The following is a 15,650-nucleotide window of genomic DNA, read 5'->3' as shown; positions in this document are numbered from 1 at the left end:
GAAATAAAACTCAAAATAATTTTAGGAGAAGCAAGAAACTTAATGGTAAGATGAATAGTTAAATTGAATTTAAAAGTTGGAGATTTTGATGACACAAATGGAAATCTATCCCATGCTCATAGATTTGAAGAATCAATATTGTTAAATTTCGTCACTACCCAAAATAATCTCCAATTTCACGTAGTTACTATCAAAATACCAACAACATTTTTCACAGAACTACAACAAGTAATAACAAAATTGTTATGGAACCACAAAAGGCCCCCAAATACCGAAGGGAAACTTGAGAAAGAACAAAGCTAGAGGTATCACAATAACAGATTCCAAGATATTGTACAAAGCAGTAGTAATTTAAACTGTAAAACTGGAACACAAATAGACAGATACATCAATGGAATGGAATAGAAAGCCCCAAAACAAACCTTTGCTTTTATGGTCAATTAATCTATGACACAAGAAGCAAAAATATGCAATGAAGAAAAGAAAGTCTCTTCCACAAATGGTATTGGGAAAACTGGATAGCTCCATGCAAGAGAATGAACCAGACCATTTTCCTACACCATACACAAAAATCAACTCAAAATGGATTAAGACCTAAGAATGAGATATGAAACCATAAAAATCCTATGGGAAAACAGGCAGTATTATTCTTTTTTTTTTTACTTTAGCTGTAGAAACATTTTTCTACATATTTCTCCTTAGGCAAGAAAAGCAAAGCAAATCCAACTACTGGTATGAAACCAAAATAAAACGTTTTGGTAAAGTGAAGGAAACCATCAACAAAAGAAAAGGACAACCTACTGAATGGAAGATGATATTTGCAAGAATCCTACATGATAAGGAGTGAATATCTAAATTATATAAAGAATTTATACAACCCAAGACCAAAAACACCAAGTAATTGAATTACTAAAAGGGTAGAAGACTTAAATCAACATTAAAAAAAAAAAATACAGAGAGCCAACAGACCCATAAAAAGATGCTCACTATCACTAATCATGCAGGAATTGCAAATTAATACCACAATGAGTTATCACTAAATGTGTCAGAATGGCTAAAATTAAAAATAGAATAACAAATGTTGGGTGACAATGTGGGGGAAAAAAGGAATGCTCATACACTGTTAATGGGAATGCAAATTGGTGCAGGCACTGTGTGAAAACAGTATGGAGGTTCCTCAAAAAATTAAAAGTAGAAGTAATATGTGGTCCAGTAATCCATAATAGTTATTCACAAAAAAAAAAAAAATTAATTCAAGACATTTTTGCATCCCTTTGTTCGTCTCAGTACTATTTACAATAGCCAAGATACAGAAGCAGCCCAAACATCCTTCAAGGAATGAATGAATAAAGATTTGGTATATAAATACAATGGAATATTACTCAGCCATAAAAAAGAAATGAGATCTTGTTATTTGTAAACAATATATGGATGGAGCTGGAGGGCATAATACTAAATGTAATAAATCAGAGAAAGATAAATACCATCTGATTTCACTTAAATGTGGAATTTAAGAAATAAAGGAAACAAAAAAAAGAGACCAGTGAAAAACAAAAACAGACTCAAAAAAAAAAAAAAAAAAGGAAAAGAAAAAGAAAACAGACTCAAACGCAGAGAACAAACTGATGGTTGCCAGAGGGGATGTAGGTGGAAGGACAGGTGAAATAGATAAAGAAGATTAAAAGTACAGATAATGCAAAATGACTTTTTAAATCAATTGTTAAAAAAAAAAAAATTGAGATTTTTGACATGTAGAAAAAATGGACAGGTAAAGGAATTTTAAGCAAAGGCCTAAATAGAAATATAAGTCTAGAATATGAGAGAAATATCAGATTTCCTAGAAGACATGGTAACTGTAGATGGACAATAGTATAATAAGGAGAAAATATTTGTTAGAGAAGGGAATATAAGGATTCTAAACAGAAAAGTCATATAATTAGTCTTGTTTTTGGAAGTGCTGTTTGGACAGGTTGAAGAAATACTAGACAGATTTGTGTGAAGAAAGCTAGAGATCACTATAGTTTCCAACTTAACATTTTCTATGTAACAGATTGAGATGATGTATGTTTCATTAAAGGTCAATCTCACTCTTTTTGTGGAAATATTTTTCCAACGGAGCATCATTTCATATTTAATTAAAATCTGTCATAATTTCAAATATCACATAATTTTAGATTTCCACATACATTGTTACTAACACATTTTCACCCATTTGGAGTAGTGTTCGCCACGTTATATGTTAAATCACAACTGACTTAAAATTGGCAATTTTGGGGGCTCCTGGGTGGCTCAGTCTATTAAGTGTCTGCCTTCTGTTCAGGTCATGATCCTAAGGTTCTGCGTTCGAGCCCTACATCAAGCCCTGCATCAGGCTCCCTGCTCAGTGGGGAGTCTTCTTTTCCCTCTCGCTCTCCCTCTGCTTCTCTCCTCCACTCATACTCTCTTACATACTCCCTCAAATAAATAAATACAAATCTTTAAAACTGGTAAATCTTTCATACACATGCATATTTCATGAAGATAACATAGAGAGAAATAATGAAGGTGTAGGTTTGAGAGATATTGGAATCTAAGTTCATAAACAGGTGGACCATAGCACAGACCTGGTTTGGAAATGTATTTTCTGCACATCACTTCCCAAACATTTCAACATTTCCCGTGGAAATAAACAAGTTCCACTTCTCTTTTGAACAACGGGTCTTCTGGTGATGCCAAGCCCTCCTCGTGATGGAAGTACCCATTGGATCTGCGATAGATCGTGTGCTCTCTCCATGGTAGGAAAAACCTCCCCATTACAAAGACACTGCCATTCCCTATCATCTGATACTTAGGCCACCACCTGCACACATGTCCCCTGTCTGGCCTCTGTTGGCCTTTAAAATGCAACCTATGATTTATAGAAATAATCAAGAGGGTGAGGCAATTGACTAGGTCAAGAGAGTAAAAAAGGAGAGGAAGGAGACAAAAATGATGCTATGGTTTCATTTTATTTTGGCTCCAGCAAAATAGTCCCCAAGTTCAAGAGCTTGGATGAGGTCCTGGATCCTGTGCTATATCCTACAGGTTATGGACATACCCTTAGAGTGACCCCCCCGATCTCCGCTAGATGATGTGCATTTCCTTGTCGAAGCCATCATGCTGAGTGTGTGTGGGAAGTGTGACTTGATCCTAACACAGAGTATACAAACCAAGGCGGTGGGAAATAGCTGATTATGTAGCCATAAATATGTGATTAAGTTACATGACATCTTAGGGTCCAGCTTGCTGGAGTGGTTTACTAGCTTCCTGACCCGAGGATGCAAAGAGCCATGTTGGGGAACCCAATGCCTGCAGGGACCTGCTAGTGGCGTCTAGGAGCTCAAGGCAGCCTCCAGCTGACAGACTACATGAAAATCAAGCCCTTAGTCCTTACTACCACAAGAAACTGAATCCTGCCAACAACGATGTGAGTGGGAATGCAGAGCCTACCTTAATTAGGTGAGCCTCCAGATGAGAACTCAGGACTGGCTAACACCTTGATTGTTGCCTTTTGAGACCCTAGAGTAGAGGACCCAGATGGACCATGCCCAGACTCCTGACCTGGGGAAATTGTGAGCTACCAAATGTTTGTGGTTGCAAGCTGCTAAGTTTCTGGTAATATCATCATTCAGCAACGAATATCTAATGCACTACTAATTTTCATTTGTTATATTTAAAAAGCATTTATTCAGAAGAACCTTTCCAAACCTTTAAAAATACTAGGTGAACCTATTTTGCATTCCTAAGAATGCTAATGTTCCTCATTTACAGAAGTCTGAAAATAGGGACGCCTAGGTGGCTCAGCAGTTGAGCATCTGACTTTGGCTCAGGGCGTGATCCTGAGGTCCCAGGATCAAGTCCCACATCAGGCTCCCTGCAAGGAGCCTGCTTCACCCTCTGCCTGTGTCCCTGCCTCTCTCTCTGTGTGTCTCTCGTGAATAAATAAATAAATAAAATCTTTTTTAAAAGTCTGAAAATATGTGGGGATTTATTTATCATTATTTACTTGAATCTTCTTATAATTATTTGTCAGATCCCTATCTTCTCTACACATCAGGAACTAAATAGATATCACATCATCCTTGTTGCTTCTTCCATCAGGAGTTTTGTTAGATTGATTGGTTGATTGGTTGGGTTTTTGTTGTTGTTGTTTTGTTTTGTTTTGTTTTGTTTTGTTTTGTTTCCCTACTGCCTTGGATCTGGCTGGACTTGTGACTGCTTTGACTAATAGAATATGACTGAAGTGACACAGTGCCATGTCATGCTGTAAGGGAGCACAGTCACCTTTGTGGACGGTCTCACAGAGAAAAACTGAGCTCCCCCAACAGCCCTAGCTGAGCTCCCACCATCAGCCAGCAACAGCTTTGCCAACCAGATGAAAGAAAGATCTTGGGATGGGTCCTCCAACCCAGTGTTGAGCCAGCCACAGATGACAACAAAAAGAGCAGAGATGAGCTGCCTAAAGAGTTGCAATATTTTAACTTTTTTCAAAAAGTAGGCTCCACGCCCAATGTGGGGCTTGAACTAACAACCTGAGACTACAAGTCATATGCTGCAGGACTGAACCAACCAGGCATCTTCCCAAATGACTGACAACGAAACTGCAAAGTCATAAACAAACATGCCTTTGTTAAGTGAAGCTCTGTATCTCCTGGTAATTGGTTACATGAGAGACACTCAAAACATCAAGGACAATGTGCATATCCTCACTGCTTAAAAGTGTAATGGGCACACGGAAGCTTTACATCTATTTATTGAGTGGATTAAGCCATTTTATCATATTCTTTTAGTGGAGATTTACAAGAAGTAATTTAATATTATGATCTGAAATTCCTCAAAAACAGAACTTCTGAATAAAGATGTAGTTTTTGGTATAGATTTTTATGAGACAATATTTGGATTGGGAAAAGTAGATAATCTCTATGAAAAGGAAAGACTAAGTTGTAGAAAGCTTAGAAGATATCACCATAGTAAAAAAAGAACAATGACAAAAAAATGAAGCTGAAAAATATGGCTGGTTTTGGTAGAAAAGTATGAGAATTCCACCTTCTAGATTTATGGAGTATTTCTCTAAATTCAACATCTAAATTTTATTTAGTTTTATGAATATGCCTGCATTTATTTTATCTGGGGAAATTTTTCTATTAAATTATATTAGTGTATTATATGATTTGGGAAATCCTACAGCAATGAAAGTAGTCTAACCCAGCATATCCCAAAAATGTTGACTATGGTCGCTTTTATTTTAATTGCAGGACAGTTATTAACCATATAAGGAAATAATGCTTTATGAATATATTTTGAGAAATAATACTTTAGGTGAGAGAGACTCTAAAATTCAAAATTAATTGATTAGCATGATTCTCTGGCAGGAGCATGACATCTGTGGGTATAAAAATCTGGTTCTTTACAACTATTCTATCTGTGATCCTAGGGAAAATAAGTTATTTGCTGTAAGTTCTAGTTCCTTTGTCAGTAAAATCAAACTATTTTGATGATTACAGCAGGTCATTCTGGATAAATTACCTATAAGATAAAATGTAGTATATTATTTTAATAATTATCATCTCAGTTATTGCATTCTTCTATCTCTGCCTGAGACCTAGGAGTTAACTGAAAAAAAAAAAAAAAAGTCACAAATTCCCATTAAATGGTCCTAATTATTTGAAACCTCTTATTCCCAGTGATGGGAAATCTGGTTCCAATAATCTTCACTTTATTAATTTTAAACATTGCACAAAAGTTTTTTTCTTGAATAGCTGCAGATCATGCCATGTTCCAGTATAAGAAGATTCAAAATCAAAACAGTAGCAGTTCTCCCTGAGTTAATTTATAAATTGAATGCAATTTCAGTAAAAACAGCATTAAGTTTATTACCTGGAGCTATGGAAGTTGACTATAGATTTTGTCTTCTCTAGAAGGTTAGACAAGCGGAAATAGCCAGAAAGGTGATAAGTAGTCATGGAAGATAGTAAAAAAATATAGTATGTTGTGAGCATAGACAGACAATCCAGTGGAACATAGTATGTACATGTAACATAAAATGTAAAAATATATGTAATGTAAAAATACAAACAAGTAAAAATGTAGGTGTATAATTATAAAATATAATGTAAAAATGTAAAAAGAAGTAAAATATAAAGATATAATGTAAAATATAAAAATATAAACAAGTACATATGGCAATACAGTATGACACTTAAAATACCTCAAAGTAGTAGAATATATATATATATATATATATATATATATATATATATATCTCACACTGGGATTAATAGGACAGCCACATGGAGAAAGATAAAAACTTTATCTTCCTAACACCATGCAGCAGTATAAATTTCAAAGAAAATGAATTCCAAATTTAAAGGAATTTTAAAGAAATAGAGTAGATGGAGTTGAATTTCATGTATAACTTGTAATCCAGAAGAAACGATTAAACCATATATTTAATTAAATGGGGTGGGGTTTACATGGAAAATATAATAATCAAATGGCAATAAATGACAAAGATACTTTCATCTTACATATATTTATATTACAGCCAAGAGTTAATGTGTATTAGATAGAGCTTCTAAAAGCAGACAAAATACTAACAACCCATAAATGGACAGATGCACGGACAGATAGTTCAAAGAAAATAAATGTGAACTGCAAGTAAAATAATAAAGAAAAAAAACGAAGAGAGTCAACATTGGGGCGTTTGAGAGACTCAGTGGGTTCAGAGTCCTACTGTTGATTTCAGCTCAGATCTTGATCTCAGGGTTGTGAGTTCAAGCCCTGCAAAGAGCTTCATACTGGGTGTGGAGCCTCCTCAAATAAATAAATAACAAAAAGAGTCAACATTTCTCATGATAAAGGGAATGTTAATAAGCATTCCCAGAAAAGACTATTTTTTTTTAACCTGCAATGCTGGCGGGGGGTGGAGGGGTGGAGGGAATGTACTCTATTAACTAATTTCCTGGAAGAAAGGCAAATGCATAACTTTGATGGAGTTTTAAAAGTGGTGTCATCAGGTTTGTTAAATTATGTTTTGGTAAATATAATCATGCCGTCTGCAAACACACACACATATATTTAATTTTCTTGCACTCATTCCTCATAAACTTACTCAGTTTTTCTGCTCCAACTAGAGTTTCTCATATAACACTGAACAGAATGAGGACTGTGGAGTCCACGTCTCATTCTTGAGTTAAAGAGGTTACATTTCATGTATCATTTAATTATGAAATGTGCTCATTTCTACAAGGTTTTGCTTTAGACTTTGTTGGTGAGTTTATTTTTGATTATTGGATACCAATCATCATTTTTTATAGTGCTGTTTTTATATATTAAAGAAATTGTCCATTATTTTTTGTGAGTCTGTTTTTAATTATTTTGATTTCTTCTTTTCAAATGATTTTATTTATTTATTTGAAACAGAGATAGAGTAACAAGCAGAGGGAGAGACAGAAGCAGGCTTCCCGGCGTGGAGCTGCAACCCAGAACCCCAGGATCATGACCTGAGCTAACGGCAGATTCTTAACCAATGGAGCTACTCAGGCACTCTGATGATTTAGATGTCTTAATGTAATTTTTCACGCTCAGAATAACCTCAATTATGTGTTGTCTTATATTTATCTATTCTTTATTTAGGATTTTTTCATCTACTTTCATGATAGAATTTGACCTGTGGTTTTTATTTTGCATGTTAAAAATATATAGAACTGATTTCATAACCATGCATTAATGTGACATATTCCATATGGCTGTAAGTTACTTGAAAGTAACACTCATGTTCTATTTTCATTACTCTTTGTATTCTCTCCTTTCATCTTCCTATAACTTGCAAAAAAGGTATTTCTAAAAAGTCTAAAAAGTGACACAGCTTAGATGATTCTCCTCTAAGGAGTCCTGGCCTGGCCCATTTTTATATCTGCTCCTCCACTCACAAAGGGCCTTTGTTCCCAAATGCTATGCATGGCATGTTGAACCTCTCTACCAGTTTCTTCATTGTCTTTCTTGAATTATGTACAATAATTTCATGTAGATTTCCTCAAATGATTTATAGACTTAATAAAGAAGTGAATTCGATAGATAGCAAAAAATATCTTAGACATTAAGACGTTGAGAAAAAAATATCAAAAAATCCCAATAAATTGGAAAGACATAGAGATTCCATAGTGCCTGTTAAATGTGAGGAGTCAGGGGGCTGTAAGGATCTCCTGTTTTATTTCATGTGTAGTCTAAGGAAGCATGAGAGGTTTAAAACACAATAAAGACATACCCAGGAAACTCTAAGAAAATAAACAAAATGCTCAGTTTCTTAATTATGGTTATAAGGAAGTTACACTTTCTGTGGAAATGTCATTCTAGAAATCATCTCAGATAAAGTTTCTCATAAACCCATTTATTGTTTCCCATGGGGACAATTGTAGAACAAAGTTTTGACCATGGCTAAATTCTACATCCAATCAACTGTAGGAATTATAAACAATTCACATATGCAGAAATATTCAATAAATTGTATTACAATGAAAATGTATATTCTGGGATGCCTGGGTGGTTCAGCAGTTGAGCCTCTGCCTTTGGCTCAGGTTGTGATCCTGGGTCCTGGGATCGAGTCCCACATAGGGCTCCCTGCATGGAGCCTGCTTTTCCCTCTGCTTGGGTCTATGAGTCTCTTTCTTCTCTGTGTCTTTCATGAATAAATAAATAAAGTCTTTTAAAAAAGATATGCTCCAAGTAGGCAGAAATGTCCACATTGATCAAATAACATTCTCCAAATACTGTTTATGAATGTATAGACAATTACAATATATTTATAATATATTTCTATGTTTCTCTGGCCTAAAATTCATGACTGTCACAATAAACATCCATTAGAGAGCACAGACATTTCCCCCCCCCTTTAAATGTGTAGAAGGATTTGCAAAGATAATTTGATGCTCTATAACTCTTTTAAAAATTTGTGCAACAAATTGGCCTAAACATTTTAACTTCTAATAAACATTTCTCTAGCCAAAAAAAAAAAAAAAAAACGAATTCAAAGGTTTATCTAGAATTCAATCAGAAAATACTTAAAGGGACATCTGGGTGGCTCAGTTGGTTAAGTGTCTGCCTTCAGCTCAGGTCATGATCCCAGGGCCCTGGGACTGAGCCCCATGTTTAGGCTCCCTGCTTTGCAGGGAGTCTGCTTCGCCCTCTGCCCCTCCTCCTGCTTGTGTTCTTGCACACACTGTCTCTCAAATAAACAAAATAAAATCTTAAAAATAGAAAAAAGAAAAGAGACTTAGTCATTCAATATACAAATATATATTGGAGGCATTCATCATGAGGATAATAATGATAAAATTTATCATGGCATTTAAATAGCATATGGTATATAGATAATGCTTTTCGGGTATTTATATAATGCTTTAGGATGCACTTCACTAATGGTAAAGTAAAACTTTTTCCAATATTAAAAGGTAGGTTCAATGGGAAATTGTACAGTTTAAATTATTCCCCTTTATTGTTTTCTTTTATTTGTGTATATTTTTTATTGGAGATCAATTTGCCAACATATAGTATGACACCCAGTGCTCATCCCGTCAAGTGCCCCCCTCAGTGCCCATCACCCAGTCACCCCAACCTCCCACCCACCTCCCCATCCACTACCCCTTGTTCGTTTCCCAGAGTTGGGAGTCTCTCATGTTCTGTCTCCCTTCTGATATTTCCCACTCATTTTCTCTCCTTTCCCCTTTATTCCCTTCCACTTATTGTTTTCTTTTCATATGTATATAGACATGTCCAAGTCTCTTCAATCATAAAAGGAAATTCTTCTCCCACCCCATGTATTTTCTACCCACTCTTCAATGTAACTCATCCTCCTTATTTCCAAAATATATAGCCTGTATATTCTCATAATTGTCCATAATGCTGACTAGTGTTTTCTCAAATATTTCTTAACAGGATGACTGACACAAGCAAACTGAGGCTGACATAGGTAACTGACATGTCCTGAACCAGAATTACACACAGACTCACAGAACAGTTTTTACAATAAATCGGCACAGAGAAACTATCAGTGCCTTGATTCAGTTTGCTAGTTTTTCTTTTATTGTTGTAACAACAAAATCATGCACAGGCATTATAATTTGTTTAAAATGTCAAAACTTTATCCTTGTGTTCAGTGTGAAGTTTAGAGAGCAGGGACTTTAGGTCTTTTTTTGTTGTTGTTGTTGTTGTTAATGGTCAACAAGGATTATTTTGGATGTCAGTGGCATATCCAGGTGCCGTCTACATGAACATAAAGCCAATGTGTGTGTGTGTGTGTGTGTGTGTGTGTTGCATAAGTTTATTGCGCACCATCTCTTAGGCTCCACCATGTAACATCCTTAGACTTGTACTGAGCCAGTAGGATGATACATTGTTCAATAAAGCATAGAATTAGGAAACATCAGGGAACTTTAAAATGACAAGTGAAGAGAATAGAAGATTTTTATTGTTTCAGTTGTGTTTTCAGATGTCTTATTCACTAAAAATCTCTGGCTGTTCCATACACTGTAAGGTTTTTCATTGGTGATTTGGGATTAGCTGGACATTGTCTTCCCGCACTCAACTCGTACTTCATGTGTATTTCCTCCTGAACAATTCTCTTGAAGGTGACTCCATGCCAATTACACACTAATATTTATGGTGTGGAGTGAGGAGAAAAACAGCTAAGAAAACGCCAACATAAAGAGGGAAAAGAAACAGCAAGGGAAAGGTAGGAAATCTTTGGCTCTAACATATTATGTAGCATATATTCATTGCCAATAAGGACTTGTTGAACGAATATTAACATGGACCAAAGATAAAATAAACAGATACTTGTTGAAAAAGGTGAATGAATGAATGAGTCGGTCAACTGTGCAACTGTATTTAGTGTCATCCAGAATCTAAATCTTCCCAGGGGCAGTGTTTGACAGGGGAAGAAGAGGGAAAGGAACAAGGAAACAAAAAATAAGCAAAGAGAAAGAAAACCAGAGTCATGCTCAGTTATTCCCATACGTTACTGAGAAGAAATATTTGAGGAGTAGATTAGTCCTACGCCAGGTAAGCGTGCTTAACACTTCCCTTGGTCCTCTGTCCACAGAGTAGTTTGTTTCTCAAGATTCTATTTCCATTCTTCCTTCCTATGGAAACACACCGTTTAAATCCCACCCAGACACTCATGATTATCTGCTACTGATATGTTTTGATCTGTTGAATGAGACCCATTTTACAGCTTTTTTTACTCTAAACAAATCCAACGTTTCACACTAGGGTTATTTGGCTAGTCAGATGCATCTAGGAAACGTTGGCCAGGGGCGTATTAAAGAATGTCTGCCTTTGCCCTTCTTTTCACGTCTAGTTTAGAGAATGACGAATAATTCACTTCCTTAGCACTGAAGTTAGCAGTTTCCCCCAAATACAGGAAAATTCTGCCTAAAAAAACCAATGATAGTTCCATGTTTTCCTTTGATGGCTGTTGGCAGACTTCCCTCTTTCTCATATATAAACATTTACCATTCTAACATCAGCAGAGCCAGGAAATAGATGAAGCTAAGCCGCTTGACTAATTGACTGGCATTAACGTAATTAAACATATTAAGATCCAGATTGATAGCCACTGAGTGACTTTAACGACTGGCATGTTCATTTTAGTTAATTTGTCATTGAGGCCTTTAATATAACGGGCTCAATAGAACTCAAGTTATTATTTTCAAAATTTTCAACATATGGGTTATCAGTAGTAATATCTCCAGAAAATTACATATTCAGCAGTGAGTGGTAATTGTAAGGGGCCTGCAATACTCATAATGGCGGCTCTATTATAACTTGGAATTCTTTCATTTGTAGAACATTCATGAAAAGCAAGATTGGCTGTGGAGAAATTCACCATTGCCAATTTTTCATTAACACATTAATTCATTTCTTTAATGACTTTCCATAGGCACAGGGGTACCAAGGGCTTGGAAAAACTATGGCGTGCAGAAAAATTAGATTGGGGAGATCTTATAATCTTATAAAGCACAAATATAAAATGTGGCTAAGAATGAAATGGAAAATCCATACAGTGAGATAATTTCCTGTAAGCAATATGCAGGGTTCTGAGGAAATGTAAACAAAATCACAATTGGGACTGAAGAGGTATAAGAAAAATGTTTTTCCTAAAAGTAACTTGGACTCACTTTTCAAATTGGGGAAAATAAAATGACAAGACACCAGGGCTTTGTTGGTAGGACCTGGGCAAACAAGGCAACAGGGAGCAAATGGAGAGATCAACCAAAGTGGAGAAACTTCATATTAAGAATCAAGTAGAGGTTATATATTTTTTCCTAGATCTTATTTTTTTTTTTTTGGTTTCACATTAGCTTGTTATGAAATCGGGAGCTGATATGGAACGTATAGGACCATGGTTTGTATGAATATTTATAATAATTCATATGTATTGATGCATTATCTTGCTTTCTTTTCAGTTTTCCATTAAGATTTCTTAACTCTGTAGAGATAGGAAACAGAATATGTAATTACAGTTATTCCAAAAGGTGCTGAGGAATTTATTTTCAAATGATGAAAACAATTCAAGCGTGATTAATTATCCTTTCTCTACAAAGTTCATCAACTACCGTCATCCAATACTTAGCAGATAATTTTGCACAGAGTAGGTAGTTAACAAAAATATATGAACTTGAAAAGACATTTTATATTGATTGTGAGAAAGGAAAATTATATATATTTTTCTGTAATTCTAGGAATGATGTCTAAACAACTGATTGTGATTAATATTTACTCTGATGATTGCTGCATGATTGAGGATTAGAATACAACCAACTGAATTAACTAGCATTATACTTTATTTTATGTTAAATTTACTGATAATAGTTTAATACGCAACTGCTAGTTTAAGTCACGAATATAGGAAGCATAAAACTTTAAAAACTATTTGCTTATATGTACTTTCCTTCCTTTAAGAGGTCATGATGACATAAGATATAAAAAGGGTACAGTGAATAACCCAGCAGCATCTACCAATTATTTTTTTCCTAAAGCAGATGTTAGCATCCATGGAATAAATTTACTTAATAAACATTGTAATGGGTATATTAATGCTTCAGTTAAAATAATATTATTTTCAGTTAAAACACCACCTGATTCCTTTCACCAATAATTATTAGCAAGTGATTTTAAGTGCAAAGCAAGCAGAAAAAAATTAAATCTCAGAGTCTGGATGTTGATAAATATTCAATAAATGATGGCCTCCTCTATTTCACTAACTTTGCATGCTGAGGTTATAAAAATATTTAAAATATGTCCCATGGTTGTATGGTTTTTATAAGATTCTCACAGTCTTTAGGAAGGTATGACATGTACAAAATGTAAATATCCTATTTTTCTAAAAGTAGAAGCTAAGAGGTTAACAATCTGGTTGGAAAAAACACCCAGGAAACCTGAGACGGAAGATGATTCCTGGAACAAGGTCCTTGTGTTGGCAAGGGTAGACAAGAATTTCCATAAGTTACAAAAACACCGTGTTCACTTCTTTTTAAGTTTAAGAAAATCTATTTTCTGACAGTGAAATTAATTAATGAGACCTGGAAAGAAAACCCTTTGAATAAACAACTATACTCAGTGCAACTGATTCTTCCTATGGACAATTAAGATGTTTTATAGCAAGAACTGTGTTCCCTCAAAATCCACAGGTCAGAGTTCTAGTCCCCTGGATCCTCGGCAAGTCATCGTACTTGAAGGTAAGATCTTTAAAGAGGTGATTAAGTGAAATGCGTTAGTCAGGGTAGATCCTAATCCAACGCAACTCATGTTCTTACAAGAGGAGGACATTTGGATACAGGAAGAGACTCCAGAAACCTGCAGAGACCGAGGGATAAGCATGGGAGGAAACGGGGAGAAGGCAGCCATCTGCAAACCAAGGAGGAACCAAAGCTACCGACAGCTTGATCTTGGACTTCTACCCTCCAGAACTGTGAGGAAATAAATTTCTGTTGCTTCAGCCAGCCAGTCTGTAGTAGTCTGGTACAGCAGCCTCAGCAAACCAATAAAGCCAGTTGCCCTCAACCACCAGGTCCCAGGCTCCTTTTTAGTCTGCCCAGCAGTTACCATGAAAGGTACTCAATGAATATATGCTGATATGACATGTAAGTGAAAAAGATAAGAAGGGCTGGTTAAATTAGGGGTTAGAATGCCTTGTCTGTAATTATAGTTCACTGCTTCTGAAGATATTTCTTAAGCAATGATGCCCTTACATATTTAGGATACTGGAGATAATATATGGATTATCCAAAGGGAACCAGATGGAGTTTCTGTTCATTTGAAAGTTGAATAATATTAATGTGAGGCAACACACGATGAATCTGAAATGTTATAACCTTCCCTTAAGGCAAGAGAGCATCTTATTCTCCATTTCCAGAACCTTTCAGGACCAATAAATTAACGTTAAAAAAAAAAAATCCCTTTTTGAACAGATGTTCTAGGATAAGACTCAAACCTTTCATGAAGTGTTTTTCATTACAGGGATGATTCATTAAAAGAAACCTATTTCTAATTTATGTGCACATACTTGTAACTCTTATGTAAAGCATGTTGAGGAATAAAAATGAAAGCCCTCACGGTCATATCAATAATTCTGTTGAGTATGACTTCTAACTCAATAGTGATTAATATGCAACCAATGAATCCAATCTCTTATGTTTTACTTTCTTTGAAGTAGCAATTTGCCTTGTTTTCATGCCAGACATGAAGCCACGAGATGTAAGAATTTAACTAAGAACATTTTCAAAATTCCTCATTTTAATTCACCGAAGTTCATTTCTCTGCAGTTACTTAACGCGGTACATCTTTGTGCAAGACAGAGTCACCGTCTTTGCAGTCTCATTTTGATCGCTTTTCAAGCGGTGTGTTGCTGAAAACTTTAATTTTTACTCATTTTAGAAAGAAATGTTTGCTGAAAGCAGGTTTGCTCATGCATTCCTTTTGCAAATGTCTTCTTACTCTTTGCCATCAGCTGAACTGACATTTTAATCGGTCTATAAATCCGTGAAGAACGCTGGCTGAGAAACAAGCATGTTCTCAGGCACTACTTTCCCTCCGGTAACTGGCTGTGTGCTGACCCTCTGCAATCCCGAGTTTAGCTACGGTCATCCTTGGATCCTTTACATCATCATTATTATAGTGATAAACTGGACCACAGCTTACCGTTCAGTGTAATCTAAACAGGAAAATTGATTTATATAAAATAATTTCTTTTATCTTAGAATACTACAATGAAAACACAGTCAGGCATTATAACCCTTAAATGCTGAATATTCCTATTCTTCTTTTTTAAGGTTTTATTTATTTATTCATGAGAGACAGAGAGAGAGAGTCAGAGACACAGGCAGAGGGAGAAGCAGGCTCCATGCAGGGAGCCTGATGTGGGACTCGATCCAGGGTCTCCAGGATCACGTCCTGGGCCAAAGGCAGGCGCCAAGCCACTGAGAAACCCAGGGATCCCTGAATATTCCTATTCTTAAAGAAAATTGTGTCTGCCTGTAGGTGAAAGAGACAGGAAGAGGGGGAGAAAAGGAAAGAGGGAGAGAAAGAAAGGACATTGGTATGTATGGACAGGCGAGGTGGTGCTAAATTGATAG

At 35.6% G+C, this 15,650-nt stretch overlaps 1 protein-coding gene across 5 annotated transcripts in view; it reads right to left on the bottom strand.

Moving 5' to 3' along the window:
• CDH18 (cadherin 18) overlaps positions 1-15,650 on the bottom strand; it is a 1,025,306-nt gene that overhangs the window by 952,773 nt on the left and 56,883 nt on the right. The window lies entirely within an intron of this gene.

Source organism: Canis lupus, chromosome 4 (genome assembly GCF_011100685.1).
Source record: "Canis lupus familiaris isolate Mischka breed German Shepherd chromosome 4, alternate assembly UU_Cfam_GSD_1.0, whole genome shotgun sequence".
Classification (NCBI taxonomy): Eukaryota; Metazoa; Chordata; class Mammalia; order Carnivora; family Canidae; genus Canis; species Canis lupus.
This window is presented reverse-complemented; position numbering and strand designations above follow the sequence as displayed.